General features: G+C 39.3%; 1 protein-coding gene and 1 pseudogene across 4 annotated transcripts in view; one reads left to right on the forward strand and one right to left on the reverse strand.

Annotated features, from left to right (window-relative positions):
• STK33 (serine/threonine kinase 33) overlaps positions 1-17,270 on the reverse strand; it is a 193,054-nt gene that overhangs the window by 81,978 nt on the left and 93,806 nt on the right. The window lies entirely within an intron of this gene.
• LOC116525096 lies at positions 15,202-16,804 on the forward strand (annotated as a pseudogene).

Genomic DNA, 17,270 nt, shown 5'->3' on the forward strand with positions numbered 1-17,270 from the left:
GGGGGGGGGGGGCACATTTAAAGCAGTGTATAGAGGAAAATTTATACCAGTAAATGCCCACACAAGAAGCAAGGAAAGATCTAAAATTGACACCCTATCATCAAAATTGAAAGAGCTACAGGAGCAAGATCAAACAAACTCAAAAGCTAGTAGAAGACAAGAAATAACTAAGATCAGAGCAGAACTGAAGGAGATACAGAAATAAAAATCCCTTCAAAAAATCAATAAATCCAGGAGCTAGATTTTTGAAATGATCAACAAAATAGACCACTAGCCAGATTAATAAAGAAGAAAAGAGAGAAGAATCAAATAGATGCAATAAAAAACGATAAAGGGGCTAACACCACAGATTCCACAGAAATGCAAACTACCATCAGAGATTACTACATACAACTCTATGTACATAAACCAGTAAACCTGGAAGAAATGGATAAATTCCTGTACACTTGAACCCTCCCAAGCCTAAACCACGAAGAAGTCAAAACCCTGAATAGCCCAATAACAAGAGCTGAAGCTGAGGCAGCAATTAATAGCCTACCAACCAACAAAGCCCGGGTCCAGATGGGTCACAGCTGAATTCTACCAGACATACAAAGAGCAGCTGGTACCATTCCTTCTGAAACTATTCAAAAGAATCCAAAAAGAGGGAATCCTCCCCAACTCATTTTATGAGACCAACATCATCCTGATACCAAAACACAGCAGAGACTCAACAACAACAACAAAAAAACTTCAGGCCAATATCCATGATGAACATAGCTGCAAAAAATCTTCAATAAAATACTGGCAAACGGATTGCAACAGCACATCAAAAAGCTTATCCATCATGATCAAGTAGGCTTCATCCTGGGGATGCAAGGCTGGTTCAACATACACAAGTCTATAAACGTAATCCACCACATAAACAGAACCAAAGACAAAAACCACATGATTATCTCAATAGATGCAGAGAAGGCCTTCAACAAAATTCAACAGCACCTTATGCTAATAACTCTCAATAAACTAGGTATTGACGGAACGTATCTCAAAATAATAAAAGCTATTTACGACAAACCCACAGCCAATATCACACCAAATGGGCAAAAACTGGAAGCATGCCCTTTGAAATCTGGCACTAGACAAGGATGCCCTCTCTCACCACTCCTATTCAATGTAGTACTGGAAGTTCTAGCCAGAGCAATCAGACAAAAAAAAAGAAATAAAGGGTATTAATTAGGAAAGGAGAAAGTCAAATTGTCTCTATTTGCAGATGACATGACTGTATATTTAGAAGACCCCATCTTCACAGCCCAATATCTCCTTAAACTGATAAGCAACTCAGCAAAGTCTCAGGATGCAAAATCAATGTGCAGAAATCACAGCATTCCTATACACCAATAACAGACTTAAAAAGAGCTAAATCAAAAATGAACTGCCATTCACAATTGCTACAAAGAGAATAAAATACCTAGGAATACAACTAACAAAGGATGTAAAGGACCTCTTCAAGGAGAACTACAAACCACTGCTCAACGAAATAAGAGAGGACACAAATAGATGGAGAAACATTCCATGCTCATGTTTAGGAAGAAGCAATATTATGAAAATGGCCATAGTGCCCAAAGTAATTTATAGATTCAATGCTATCCCCATCAAGCTACCTACGACCTTCTTCACAGAACTGGAAAAAACCACCTTAAACTTCATATGGAATCAAAAGAGAGCCCGCATAGCCAAGACAACCCTAAGCAAAAAGAACAAAGCTGGAGGCATCACGCTACCGTACTTCAAACTATATTACAAGGCTACAGTAATCAAAACAGCATGGTACTGGTACCAAAACAGAGATATAGACCAATGGAATGGAACAGAGGCATCGGAGGCAACGCCACACATCTACAACCATCTGATCTTTGACAAACTGCACAAAAACAAGCAATGGGGAAAGGATTCCCTGTTTAATAAATAGTATTGGGATAACTGGCTAGCCATGTGCAGAAAACAGAAACTGGACCCCTTCCTGACACCTTACACTAAAATTAACTCCAGATGGATTAAAGACTTAAACATAAGATCTAACATCATAAAAACCCCAGAAGAAAACCTAGGCAAAACCATTCAGGACATAGGCATAGGCAAGGACTTCATTACTAAAACACCAAAAACATTGACAACAAAAGCCAAAATAGACAAGTGGGATCTAATTAAACTTCAGAGCTTCTGTACAGCAAAAGAAACAATCATTAGAGTGAATTGGCAATCAACAGAATGGGAAAAAATTTTTGCAATCTACCCATCTGACAAAGGGCTAATATCCAGAATCTACAAAGAACTAAAACAGATTTACAAGAAAAAAATGAACAAACCCATTCCAAAGTGGGCGAAGGACATGAACAGACACTTTTCAAAAGAAGACATATATGAGGCCAACAAACATATGAAAAAATGGTCATCATCACCGGTCATTAGAGAAATGCAAATCACAATCACATTCAGATACCATCTCATGCCAGTTAGAACAGCAATCATTAAAAAATCTGGAGACAACAGATGGTGGAGAGGATGTGGAGAAATAGGAACACTTTTACACTGTTGGTGGGAGTGTAAATTAGTTCAACCATTGTGGAAGACAGTGTGGTGATTCCTCAAGGACCTAGAAATAGAAGTTCCATTTGCCCCAGCAATCCCATTACTGGGTATATATTCAAAGGTTTATAAATCATTCTACTATAAAGACACATGCACACATATGTTCACTGTGGCACTGTTTACAAAAGCAAAGATCTGGAACCAACCCAAATGCCCATCGATGATAGACTGGACAAGGAAAATGTGGCACATATACACCACGGAATGCTATGCAGCCATAAAAAACGATGAGTTTGTGTCCTTTGTAGGGACATGGGTGAATCTGGAAACCATCATTCTCAGCAAACTTTTTTCTGTCGCAAGAACAGAAAATCAAACACTGCATGTTCTCACTCATAGGCGAGTGTTGAACAATAAGAACACATGGACACAAGGAGGGGAGCATCACATACTGGGGTCTGTTGTGGGGGACTATGGGAAGGATAGCAGGGGGTAGGGAGGTTGGGGAAGGATAACATGGGGAGAAATGCCAGATACAGGTGACGGGAGGGATGGAGACAGCAAATCACATTGCCATGTATATACCTGTGCAGCAATCCTGCATGATCTGCACATGTGCCCCAGAACCTAAAGTACAATAAAAATAAAAAATAAAAAAAAAAACAGTAACAAACAAACAAAAAAACAGATGCTGGTGAGGTTGCAAAGAAAAGGGAACATATACACTGTTGGTGGGAGTGTAAATTAGTTCAGCCATTATGGAAAGCAGTGCGATGATTCCTAAAAGAGCTGAAAACAGAAATACCATTTGACCCAGCAACACCATTATTGGATACATACCCAAGGGAATATAAGTAATTCTACCGTAAAGAAATATACCCAAAAATGTTCATTGCAGCACTATTCACAGTGGCAAAAACATGGAATCAACCTAATAACCCATCGATGGTAGAATGGATAAAGAAAATGTGGTACATAATACACCATGGAATACTATACAGCTGTAAAAAAAGAATGAGACCATGTCCTTTGCAGAAACATGGATGGAGCTGGAGGTCATTATCTTTAGCAAACTAATACAGGCAGAGAAAATCAAATACTGCATGTTCTCACTTATAAGTGGTAGAGAAATGATGAGAACACACAGACACATAGAGGGGACTAACACATACTGGTGCCTTTCAGAAGGTGGTGGGGTGGGAGGAGCAGAGGAACAGGAAAAATAACTAATGGTTACTAGGTTTAGTACTTGAGTGATGAAATAATCTGTACTACAAACCCCATGACATGAGTTTACCTATGTAACAAACCTGCACATGTACCCCGAACCTGAAATAAAAGTTAAAAATAAAAATAAAAATCATGTTCAAGGAGTGAAAGCACAATTGAAGGGTCCAGGCAACTTTCTCCTTGTAGCCAGACCTCTGCAAACTTGACAACTCTGAATAGTCTACAACAAAATACCAACAACAGACTCCATTATATCTGTCTTCAAGTTTTGGCAGAAATAATATTAATTTAATAAAACAGAAAACAACAACAAAAATTACTTTGAACTGCGAACCCCTCCAGGGCAGGAACCATGTCATATATATGTTGTCATTTATGTCCAGCAAAAGGCATCCATTAAATAAGAATTATTGATTGAAAGTCATTAACTGATTAATGGAAACTGTTTTGGAGCTCAAAATATAACATACAAGGCAGGTGCCTAGTATAAGGCAGCCAATGACCTGAAATGTAAATGAAGTCAGAATGTATCTGTGAAGTCCCCAGGCCAAAAACTGCACCTGCACCATAATCCAGCCCTCACTCCATCTTGTAGCTTTCATTTTAAAGCAAAACATCAAAACCCCTACACCTAGCCTGACTCCAATCAGGCTAAATTTCCACCTGATTCTAAAAGGCTCCCTATCAGACAAGATGCTATAAATGCACTCCTATCTTACATTCAACATTTTTTGTTTTCAGGAATCTAAAAGGATATAAACACATTAAGTATTTATTGTGGTGATGGATCATATTGTCAAACCCAAAGGGCTTCGGCTGGCCTTACCTACTCCCCAACAACTATAGGCATTGGTCATAATAAACCTTATTACTAATATCTTCATATTCAACAAAAGGTCAATATTTTTGGCAGACAGTGTAACTAGCAATAACTGGTTTGTTTTTCTTTCATAATAAAACATGTAAGTCATAGCCAAGACCAAAAAGATTCATGTGAGACATACGAAAACTTTCCAGCCTCCCTAGCCACATCATTTCAAGTAAGGATGCTTGTTTTCTGGGAGAGCCTGTCTCCTTCGATCCCAGTGATGAGTCACTTATCCACAGCACACAAGCCCTAGTCTCATAGCCAGAACAAAAGCATTTAGAATGTCATAGCTGAGGAATAAATGTGGCATGGTTGTTGAATTCAGCAAAACAGGAAAGATAAGGGAAGGGTACATCTGGCACCAGCACTGCCCACTAAGACATCAAAGGCACTTAACGGCAAGTTTTCTGTAAATCTGATCAGTAAGAGTATCTAGAGGGCAGTCAGGAGTCAAGCAAAAAGCATCAGAGGCCCAAGAGGAGAACAGGCCAAATGAGAATCCAGCCATCTAATAGTTTATGTATACATCCAGTACATACTTTAATACTTGTGATATACTAAGGACTGAATTAGGGATAAAGAGATTACGAAGGTACAGCCTTCACTAATAATGATTCTGATAATGATAACAAATATGAACAAAGTATAAAAGTGGTACAAAAGAGGGAGTGACCAGGGAATTAACATAATCTACTTGGAAATGTACAGTTTTTAGAATGAGAGATGCCAGAATATGAATTCCACTCCTATCACTGATTAGCTCAGTTCCCCCGTATGTAAAGCAGAGATAATAGCAGTATCTTATGCAATTGTTGTGAGGACTAACTAGATGACACTTGCAAAGTTCTTAGTACTTCGTCCTTTGTCTGACACATATATTATTGCTTTAAAAATCATTATTACTCACTTGCTGAGGCAAAGTTTCATGGAGCAGGTAATACTCAAACTAAGTCGTAAGGTGAACAAGGAAAGGTTCTCCAAGTAGAGACACCAGCACATGCAAGGGCCCAGAGGTATGGTTCCAGATGAATGGAAGGAGGTGGTTTTCATTTGAAGGCAAGAACAACAGGAGAGAGAAAATCGGGTCTCTCTCCTGGGTTGAGAAGTGGGATGAAGCACTTCCAGGAAAGAATTGGGTTAAATAAGAGTCTTTTCACTGAAGAAAAGGCACAGAAGATGGATGGGGTGGAGTGGGACATGAGGCTCTTGTTCTGAAGAGCTGCAAAAAAGAAAAGGCTGCTGTAATGGCATAGTCTTAGGTGGGCACTTCCCAAACTGACCCTAATCAGCCACAGGTTCTAGTGAACAGATAGTGGCCACCAAATTGCCAACACTAACTCTTCAGCAAGCGTTTTAAACTCTGCAATGGAGAGGGCACAGGTCTTCAATGTCTGCAGAAAATATAAACTGTAAAGCCAAAAAGTATGAAGAATAGCCTCCAGCCAGTACAATCAATCAAAATCTACTGCTGGATGAACATATTGGAATTTAGTGACAAATTCACTATGGTGAAATGTTCCGAAGTGACAGAATAAATTGCTTATTTCTAATTGGTGCCAAAATTACCAAAAAAATCAAAGGAAGCTTCTCACTATAACTTCCACAATTAATTATTAAGTTCTTTATTTTACACATATATACACGCAGACGCCCCTACTCCAAATTCAGTACTATTGTCAATAAAGCTATATCAACTTAAAAAAATAGAACATGAATGTTCTACCATTTCAGAGTCTAAAGACCCAAAGTTTCTAAACAATTATTGAACATTAAAATCTCAAGTCTTCTGAGATGATTTTGTATCTATTTTTCATGTACACAAACTTAAAAACACAATGTTTATACTCTTGCTAAAGCAGAAAGAACCCAAGCTTTACTGTTAGACCAACACTCAAATTCCTCCCTAATAACCTACCTTGTCTCAGCCTCTACATATGCAATGTATATAGATGGCATGTGTATATCTGAATGGCAGATTTGTTTTAGGGCTAAGGTACCATGTATGTAAAGTTCCAATATGCTTTAAGCTTCTAATAAATGGAGGATTTTATTACTGTTGTACAACTCTGTCAAAACTCAATGCAGGATAGCATCAGAAAATTATTTTAGCAGACATAATCTCCCAACCTAATGCTCCAAATATTGTTCTACATGGATTCCAAGATACAAATTGCCATATAATTGGCTCACTGCTAGCTTAAAATACAACCTATGGGAGCTTGTTCTAGATGTTTGCAGCTGAGTTGTAGAGGGAATGGCTTGATGGAAGTCTACAAGAAACTTGTCATGCTAAATCTGAATGCTACAAGGCACCCAGATACTACATTTATAAGAATTGTATATTTTAAATATGTAAATTCTAAATAGCAAGGAGAACATTTTAATTTTAACTTAGCCAAGACCAAAGTCTATCAAATATGAATTACTAGTCTATATTATAACTTAATAACTGATTGAGGAGGAACAGTATATATGATTAAGTTTCCAGAGAAAGGAGGCATCTGTATCCACAGATTTATTTATTTGGTGAGTTTCTGAAACCTTGCAATGGAACTATAAAAACAGTCTGATTAAAATCAATAGAGCACATCATTTGGTGATTCTATTGCCCAAGAAAAGGCAATAAGCCTTAGGCATGTTATTAGTAGATTATACAATTTCACTGACAGGTTCAAGATTTTTAAAGGCAACTGAGAAGAGAGAGGATTTCCCACTTGGAGTCAAGGGATTTTTCTCTTCTAAAAGGAAATCATCATGTCCCTTTAAAAATGAAGATTAAAAATGTCTTCTCTAACATTTGAAAAATATTGTTTTCCTTTATTTCCTAAAATAAAAATATATTGATGATTCTGATTAAAATTAAACTGAAATCTACTTTTGTTGAACAATACTGTATCCAACCACATATCCATTTAACAAATACCAGAATAATTTGGGAAGTAGAGGTTATAAGTTTATTATTTCCAAAAAGTCCATGCAGAAGAATATGAAAGTCTAAAAATATGAGTTTTCAGACTTTTTCGGAAAGAAGTATAAATGATCTCTTTTCACCTATTAGTGATAAAATTATATACTTTTAAACAGGCCTTCAAAGAATGTTGCTTCAAAGCACACTTTTTAACCAGATAACAAAAGTTAGTCATGCAGATATAAATTTGTCTTATTAAAAACTGACCAAGTCAAACTGAACCTAATATCAGCAAGACTTTAATCAGATATTCCACTATACTACAAAACAGAAAACTGCCAAAATGTTCAATTTGTTGCTTTATCATGAGAAGTCCAAAGTAGAAACATCTTTGTGTAGCCTGGGAAAACTAACAAGAATCAATTTTATGTAGCTTTATGCTTACAACAGAAAAGAAAAAGTTGACTATACAGTTGACCAGAGTTTAATCACTGAATCTTAATAGGAAATACAAGGCTAGGCTCACAGAAATAAATAAGTTAGCTCAGTCATTATGCTGTATAGCTTTTACCAAATGAACAGTAAAGTTTATTTAGTGGGGCTTAAGTCTTTAGACTTACATCAGGCATGATAATTTTTCAAAGAAAACTACAAAACACTACTATCTTATTACCAATATATGTACATACTTGAAAACGTATAATAGCTTTATGTTCTATATAGCCATTGAAATAGACAACTTTATTAACTAAATAATGCCAACAATTTTCTTTAGCTTCTCCCTCTCCCTCAGTCTCCACATTCAACATTGACAAGCCCATTCTATATCCAAAACACTTCTCAAAACCATCAGTTTTCTCTGTTCCAAATATCACATCCCATTCCACACCACTATCATCTCTTGCCTGGATTACTGCAGGAGTTTTCTAACTGGTAACCCTGACTCCAACTAAGCTGTTTTTCCAAAGCATTATCCATAATCTAGCCAGAATACTCTTTTTAATATGCAAATCTGATATTTCTTTGCAAGAAAAAACATTTCAATGGCTCCCAAAAGCACTGAGATTCAGGCTTAACTACTACTACTTCCTTAACAAAATTTGCCAGCATACAGAACTTCTTTCATTTCCTGGAATCCAGTGCTTTTTCTAGCCTTATGCGGATCAGTCCGGAACACTCTTTCCCATTCCTCTCTTCATCTGCATAATTCCTACTCTTCTTGTAATCTTAGCTTAGACATCATCTCCCCTGAAATTCTCTTAAAATCTTGAGTCTCAGTTGAGTCTCTTCCTCTCCTATGTACACTTTGCCGTATCACACAATGAATGTACTTGGTCACCTCCTTGTCTGTATCCTTCACTATACTCAAAGCTCCCTGTAGGCAGAGATGGTGTTTATGTCGTTAGTCACTGTTTATCCAGTGAGAGAATGACATAATAAAATGTGCTTTTTGGAAAGCACATTCTACCTTTAGTATAGAGAATGTATAGAAAGCAGGACAAGGCTGGAGACAAAAAGACAGGAAATCATTACAATTGTTTTAAGTAAGATGAAATTGTGCCCTTAACTAGGAAAGCAGAATCAGGGATGGGGAACGTGGATGAATTCTAGAGATGTTTAAGACGTATAGTGGTAGAACTTGGTAACTTGGCTGTTATGTCCTGATGAGGGAAAGGGAAAAGTCAATACATTGAAAACTGAGATAGATAGTCATTTACTGAGACAGTAAAGGGAAAAGGAAGAACAGATCTGGAGTAAAAGAACCAGTTCAGATTGGGATGTGCTACATTTGCTTTGTCTTTATTACACCAAAATGGAGTTGTACGAAGTAGTGGATATTCAGGACCAGAGATAAGGGGAAATCTAGGTAGAAAACTTGAATTTGAGAGTTATTTCATAGAGGCTGGGCACAGTGGCTCATGACTGTAATCCTAGCACTTTGGGAGGCAGAGGCTGGTGGGTTGCTTGAGCCGAAGAGTTTGAGACCAGCCAGTGCACTGTGGCAAGACTCCGTCTCTATAAAAAGTACAAAAATTAGCCAGGCATGGTGACACACACCTGTGGTCCCAGCTACTTAGGAAGATAGTGGAGGAGGATCACCTGAGTCCAGGAGGTCAAGGCTGCAATGGGCTGTGATAGTGCCACTGCACTCCAGCCTAAGTGATACAGTGAGACCCAGTCTCAAAAAAAAAAAAAAAAACAAAAAGAGAGAGTGAGTTACTTCATAGAAAAGGCAACTGAAGTCATGCATATAGGTGAGATCACCCAGGAAGGATATGTAGAACTGAAACAAGAGAGCCAAGAATAGAATTCTGAGTAACATCAGCTTCTAAAGGATAATTAGAGGAATTAAGTCCACTGAAGAAGGGAAAGGGTGTCCATAAACGCAGCAAGGAGGTCATTTCTTGAAGGAAATATTGGTTAAAAGCCAAATGGCTCAAAATTTTCAAATAAGATGAAGACTAAAAATTATATTTAAAAGTTGAGCTATGGAATACTATCAGCAAAAATGGCAGATTTAGGATATCCAAAATTTTTCTCATCCACAAAAGCAATGAAAAAATGGCAAAAAAAAAAATCATAATAAACTTTTTCGTAACTCCACATATTAACTAAAGGCTTGCAGTAACCCAAAAAGCATGCATGTGTGAATGTATGAATGAATGAATATCAGTAAGAACAACAAGCTTTGCGGCATTTTAACTTGCCTTAGTCCCATCTCTGACTCTCTATCTCCACAATAACCTTGAAAAGTAATAACCCACAATCCTGATGCAGTGTAACAGATACTGGGGAAAAGAAAATGGAGCTGGGGCTCTTTCAAATGTTCATTCCCAAGAACTGTCATTATTTTACCATCTAGTGATTCCCGGGAATAACCCACTTATAAGTAACTCTGTATTGGGCCTAACTCAGGGTATTCCAATAAAAAATGCCTCCTTCCCAGGATTTGTAATTGTTGAAAATAATTACAAGCAAGTGTATTAACTTCACAGTTGCCCAAGGCAGTTGATAACACTTGGAGCAACAACAGATTAACCAAAAAGTTTAAATGGAAAAGCTGGGGCCAGTCGCGGTGGCTCACATCTGCCTGTAATCCTAGCACTTTGGGAGGCCAAGGCAGATGAATAATGAGATCAGGAGTTCAAGATCAGGCTAACCAACATAGTGAAACCCCATCTCTACTAAAAATACAAAAATTAGCTGGGCGCAATGGCAGGTGCCTGTAATCTCAGCTGCTCGGGAGGTTGAGGCATGAGAATCGCTTGAACCCAGGAGGCAGAGGTTGCAGTGAACTGAGATCATGCCACTGCAACCTAGCCTGCATGATGGAGTGAGACTCTGTCTCAAAAAAAAAAAAAATGAGATGTCTGTAGGGGCTTTGAAGAGCTCCAACATATTCCGGGAAATCTAGGAAGCTACACACATAGGGCCATATGCATACAAAGGAAAGACTTGAGAAGCTCCTAAACTCTTTTCTCTGGCTGATCTTGAAGCTTCGCACAAGCAGGAAGTGAAGACTAAGGTGTGAAGACTAAGGTAAGTTGTCAGCTACCTTGCTGAGTGTTGCAAGTGTACCCCAATACGCATGTAGAGTTTCTCAGCAAACAATGGGTGATTTATTGCTTCTAGGCATTGGAGGAAATATTTTCCAATTATTAGCTGACCACCAAGATAAACAAGTAGAGACTTCAATAGTCATAAACAATATAGATTATAGTCTTCAGAAAAGTAGTTCAGAAAGGGCACCAAATACTACTACTACAACCAGCAGCAACAAAACACCCTGGGGAGGGGAGAGCATCTGATTTCCAGAGTTTCCCCATTTAAAATTTCCAATTTTAAACCAAAAAGTTATGAGATATGGGAAAGAAAACAAGCAAGCATGGCTCAAATAGAAGGAAAAAGAAGCAATCAGTAGAAACTCCCCTAAGGAGGCCCAAATGTCAAACTTACTAGACAAAGACTTTAAATGAACTATTTTAAATATGTTGAAAGTGCTGAAGGAAACCATGTCTAAAGAACTAAAAGAGGCTAAGCATGGTGGCTCACACCTATAAACCCAGCACCCTGGGAAGCTGAGGGGGAAGAATTGCTTGATCCCAGGGGTTCAAGACCAGCCTTGGCAACACAGCTAGATTCTATCTCTAGTAACATAAAGAATTAGCCAGGCATGGTGTCATGCACATGTGGTCTGAGCTACTTGGGAGACTAAGGTGGGAAGATTGCTTGAGCTCAGGAGTTTGAGGCTTCAGTGGGCTATGATCTCACTACTACACTCCAGCCTGAGTGACAGAGCAAGAACCTACCTCAAAAAAAAAATAAATAAAAAATAAAGTATAAATATATTCCACCTAATAAAGATTATCAATAAATATATATGTTTTAGTCCTTTTCTGCTGCTATCACAGAATACCACAGGCTGAGTAATTTCTAAAGAACAGAAGTTTATTTGGCTCATGGTTCTAGAAACTAGGAAGACAAAGAGCATGGTACTAGCATCTAGTGAAGATCATCTCATGGTGGAATGTATCACATGGTGAGCAAGTATGTAAAAGAGAGTGAGGAAATCAGGCCAAACTCACCTTTTATCAGGAGCCCGACTGCTGTAATAACTAAACCATGATAATAGCATTAATATATTCATGAGGGCAGAGCTCTTATGACCTAATTACCTCTTAAAGTTCCCACCTCTTAATACTGTTACAATTAACTTTCCAGCACATAAACTTTTGGGAGACACATTCAAACCTTAGTGATATATTAATTATTTTTTAAATTAAATAGCAATTCTGGAGTTGAAAATCATAATAACTGAAATGAAAACTTCACTAGAGTGACTCACATACAGTTGTGAGTAGGCAGAGGAAATGTAAACTTAAAGATTGATTAATTGAGATTAGCTAGTTTGAGGGACTGAAAGTAAACAGAATTTTTAAAAAACCATAGATTCAGAGACACCTTTAGGATACTATCAATGTATAAACATATGCATAACCCAAGGAAGAGAAGGACTATAAAGGGGAAGAAAGACTATTTGAAGAAATAATGGCCCAAAAATTCTACATTTAGTGAAAAACATTAGTCTGCACACCCAAGAAGCTCAAAAAAAAAAAAACTCTGAGTAAGATAAACTCAAAAAGAACACGCCAAGACGCATATTATCCAAACTGTCAAAAACCAAAAACAAAGAGAATCTTGAAAGCAATGAGAGAAGCAACTCATCACCATACAAGGAATCCACAATATCCTCCAAAAGATTAACAGCTAAATTGTCAACAGAAACCATGGAGGCCAGAAGGAAATTGGATTATATGTTCATTTTTCCTTTTCTTTTTTCTTTTTTTTTTTTTAGATAGGGTCCCACTCTGTCACCCAGGCTGGAGTGTGGTGGCATGATCACAGCTCACTGTAGCCTCGACCTCCCTCGGCTCAAGTGATCCTCCCACCTCAGCCTCCTGAGTAGCTGGGACTACAGGCACATGCCACCATGCCCAGCTAATTTTTGTAGAGACAGGGTGTGACCATATTGCCCAGGCTAGTCTCAAACTCCTGGGTTCAAGAGATCCACCTGCCTTGGTCTCCCAAAGTGCTGGAATTACAGGCATGAGCCACCACACCTGGCCAATATTCTCAAAGTTCTGAAAGGAAAAAACAACCTATCAACCAAGAATTCTAAATCCAGCAAAACTATCCTTCAAAAATAAAGTGATTAGACTGAGGCTAGTACTACAGTGATACCAAAACCAGCCAAAGATGTCATACACACACACACACACACACACACACACACACACACACACACACACACAACTTTTATAAACCAACTTCCCTTATGAATATAAATGCAAAAGTCTTCAACAAAATACTAGCAAACTGAATCCAGCGGCATATAAAAAGGATACACACTATGACCAAGTGGAACTGATCTCAGCAATACAAAGTTGGTTTAACAAATAAAAATCAATGCAATATGCCATATTAATGTGATAATCCAACACATTATTAATACAATAAATGATAAACATGATCATCTCAATATATGCAGAAAAAATATTTGACAAAAACCAATAACCTATTGTGATTTTAAAAGCAAAAAAGTACTCAGCAAACAAGTAATAGTAGGGAACTTCCTCAAACTGATAAAAGTTGTCTATTAAAAACCCATAACTAATATCATACTTGATGGTGAAAGATTGAAAGCTTTCCTCTAAAATCAGGAATAAGACAAGAATATCTATTTTCACCATTTCTATTTTACCATTTGTATTGTACTGGAGGTTCTAGACTACAGGGCAATTAAACAAGAAAGTAAAATAAACTGCAGCATCCAGATTATAATGGAAGAAGGAAAATATTACCTCTATTTGCAAAGTGACATGATCCTGTATGTAAAAAATTCTAAGGAATGCATACATACACACATACGAACCCCCCCCCCCCCCCACCACACCCCAGCTAATAAATGACTATTGCAGGGTTATAGAAGATCAATATATAAAAATCAGTTGTATTTCTACACATTCACAATGAACAATCTGAAAATTACATGAAGTAAACAATTCAATAGTATAAAAAGAATAATAGAATAAGTGCAAGACTTGTATACTTGAAACTATAAAACTTCACTGAAAGGAATTAAAAAGACAAATGGAAATACATTTTGTCTTCATGTATTAGAAGATTCAATATGTCCCAAATTGATCTACCAATTCAATGCAATCCCTATTGAAATTCCAACTACCTTTTTGCAGAAATTGACAAGATAACTGTAAAGTTCATATGAAAATGCAAGGATTTAGAATGGCAAAGTTACAGGACTCATTCTTCAAGATTTTAAAGCTTACTTCAAAACTATAGGAATCCAAACACTGTGGTACTAGCCTACAATAGACATATAGATCAATAGAACAGAATTGAGAGTCCAGAAATAAGAATATATACATGTAAACACCAACTGACTAATTGATTTTTGACAAGGGTAGGTATCAAGACAATTCAGTGAGGAAAGAACAGTCTTTTCAACAAATGGTGCTGGGACAAGTGGATATCTGCACACAGAAGAATGAATGTGGATCCATATCTCATCCCATATATGAAACTTAACACAAAATAGATCAACTACCTAATTATAAGAACTAAAATTATTAAACTTCTAGAAGAAAACACAGAGTTAAATCTTTGTGATGTTGCATTAGGCAACAGTTTCTTAGATATGACACCAAAGCACACAACCAAAATAAAAATAGATATATGAACTTCAAAATAAGAAACATTTATGCTTCAAAGAACACTATCCAGAAAGTGAAAAAGATAACCCACAGACTTGGAAGAAAATATTTGCAAATCATATAACTAATAAGGGTATAGCATCAAGAATATATAAGGAATTCTTACAACTCAAGAATAAAAAGACAACCCAATTTTAAAATGGGAAAAGAATTTGAATAAACAGTTTCCCAAAGAAAATATACAAATGGCCAATACGCACATGAAAAGATGTTCAGTATCATTAGTCATCAAGAAAATACAAATCAAAGGCATAAGATACCACTTCATATTCACTAGGATAGCTATAGCTATAGCTCCACTTCTATAGCTATCCTAAAATAATAATAAGTGCGAAGCAGCAGCTTATCCGCTCCTTCTGGAATCTCTCCCTGGTTCAGCCCGCCTGCTTCCACTCCTGCCTCCACCATGTCCATCAGGGTGACCCAGAAGTCCTACAGGGTGTCCACCACTGGCCCTGGGGCCTTCAGCAGCCGCTCCTTCACGAGTGGGCCCAGTGCCCGCTCGAGCTCCTCGAGCTTCTCCCGAGTGAGCAGCACTGGCATCCGCGGTGGCCTGGGTGCAGGCTATGCGGGGGCCAGCGGCATAAGCCCGGGAGGCATCACCGTCGTCACCATCAACCAGAGCCTGCTGAACCCCATTAAGCTGGACATGGACCCCAACATCCAGGCCGTGCGTACCCAGGAGAAGGAGCAGATCAAGACCCTCAACAACAAGTTTGCTTCCTTCATCGACAAGGTGTGGTTCCTGGAGCAGCAGAACAAGATGCTGGAGACCAAGTGGAGCCTCCTGCAGCAGCAGAAAACGGCTCGGAGCAACATGGACAACATGTTTGAGAGCTACATCAACAACCTGAGGCGGCAGCTGGAGACTCTGGGCCAGAAGAAGCTGAAGCTGGAGGCAGAGCTTGGCAACATGCAGGGGCTGGTGGAGGACTTCCAGAACAAGTATGAGGATGAGATCAATACGCGTACAGAGATGGAGAATGAATTTGTCCTCATCAAGAAGGATGTGGATGAAGCTTACATGAACAAGGTAGAGCTGGAGTCTCGGCTGGAAGGACTGACTGACGAGATCAACTTCCTCAGGCAGCTGTATGAAGAGGAGATCCGGGAGCTGCAGTCCCAGATCTCCGACACCTCTGTGGTGCTGTCCATGGACAACAGCCGCTCCTTGGACACGGACAGCATCATCGCTGAGGTCAAGGCGCAGTACGAGGAGATCGCCAACCGCAGCCGGGCTGAGGCGGAGAGCGTATACCAGATCAAGTATGAGGAGCTGCAGAAGCTGGCTGGGAAGCACAGGGATGACCTGCGGCGTACGAAGACTGAGATCTCCGAGATGAACCGGAACATCAGCCGGCTCCAGGCCGAGATTGAGGGCCTCAAAGGCCACAGGGCTTCCCTGGAGGCCGCCATTATAGATGCTGAGCATCGCGGGGAGCAGGCACTCAAGGATGCTCGTGCCAAGCAGCAGCAGCTGGAGGAAGCCCTGCAGAAGGCCAAGCAGGACATGGCACGGCAGCTGCGTGACTACCAGGAGCTGATGAACGTCAAACTGGCCCTGGACATCGAGATCGCCACCTACCGCAAGCTACTGGAGGGCGAGGAGAGTCGGCTGGAGTCTGGGATGCAGAACATGAGTATCCACATGAAGACCACCAGCGGCTATGCAGGTGGTCTGAGCTCCGCCTATGGGGGCCTCACAAGCCCCGGCCTCAGCTACGGCCTGGGCTCCAGCTTTGGCTCTGGCGCGGGCTCCACCTTCAGCCGCACCAGCTCCACCAAGGCCGTGGTTGTGAAGAAGACTGAGATTCGCGATGGGAGGCTGGTGTCTGAGTCCTCTGACGTCCTGCCCAAGTGAACAGCTGCAACAGCCCCTCCCAGCCTGCCCCTCCTGAGGCTGCCCCAGAGCCCGGGAGGGAGGTTGCTGTACAGGGGAGCACAGGGAATGGGAGAACCATCCGATGCTCAGCCCTAGCTCTCAGCCCACCCATGGGGAGTTTACAGCCTGGGGACCCCCCTTGCCCATGCCTCCAGCTGCAAAACAATTCAATTGGCTTTTTTTTTTTTTTGGTCCAAAATAAAATCTCAGCTTGCTCAGAAAAAAAAAAAATAATAATAATAATAATAAGTGCTAGAGAAGATATGAAGAGATGTAGAAAAACTAGGACCTCCATATACTGCTGGTGGGAATGTAAAATGGTATAGCCAGAAAACAGTTTGGGATTTCCTCAAAAAGTCAAATACAGAGTTACCATATGATCCAGCAATTCCACTCCTAGACCCAAGATAACTGAAAATATGTTCACACAAAAATGTACACAAATGTTCACAGCAGCATTATTCATAATAGCCAAAACACTGCAAACAACCCAAATGACCATCAGCTGATGAATAAACAGAC

Source organism: Sapajus apella, unplaced genomic scaffold (genome assembly GCF_009761245.1).
Source record: "Sapajus apella isolate SASKATOON/1434 unplaced genomic scaffold, GSC_monkey_1.0 scaffold47, whole genome shotgun sequence".
Taxonomy (NCBI): Eukaryota; Metazoa; Chordata; class Mammalia; order Primates; family Cebidae; genus Sapajus; species Sapajus apella.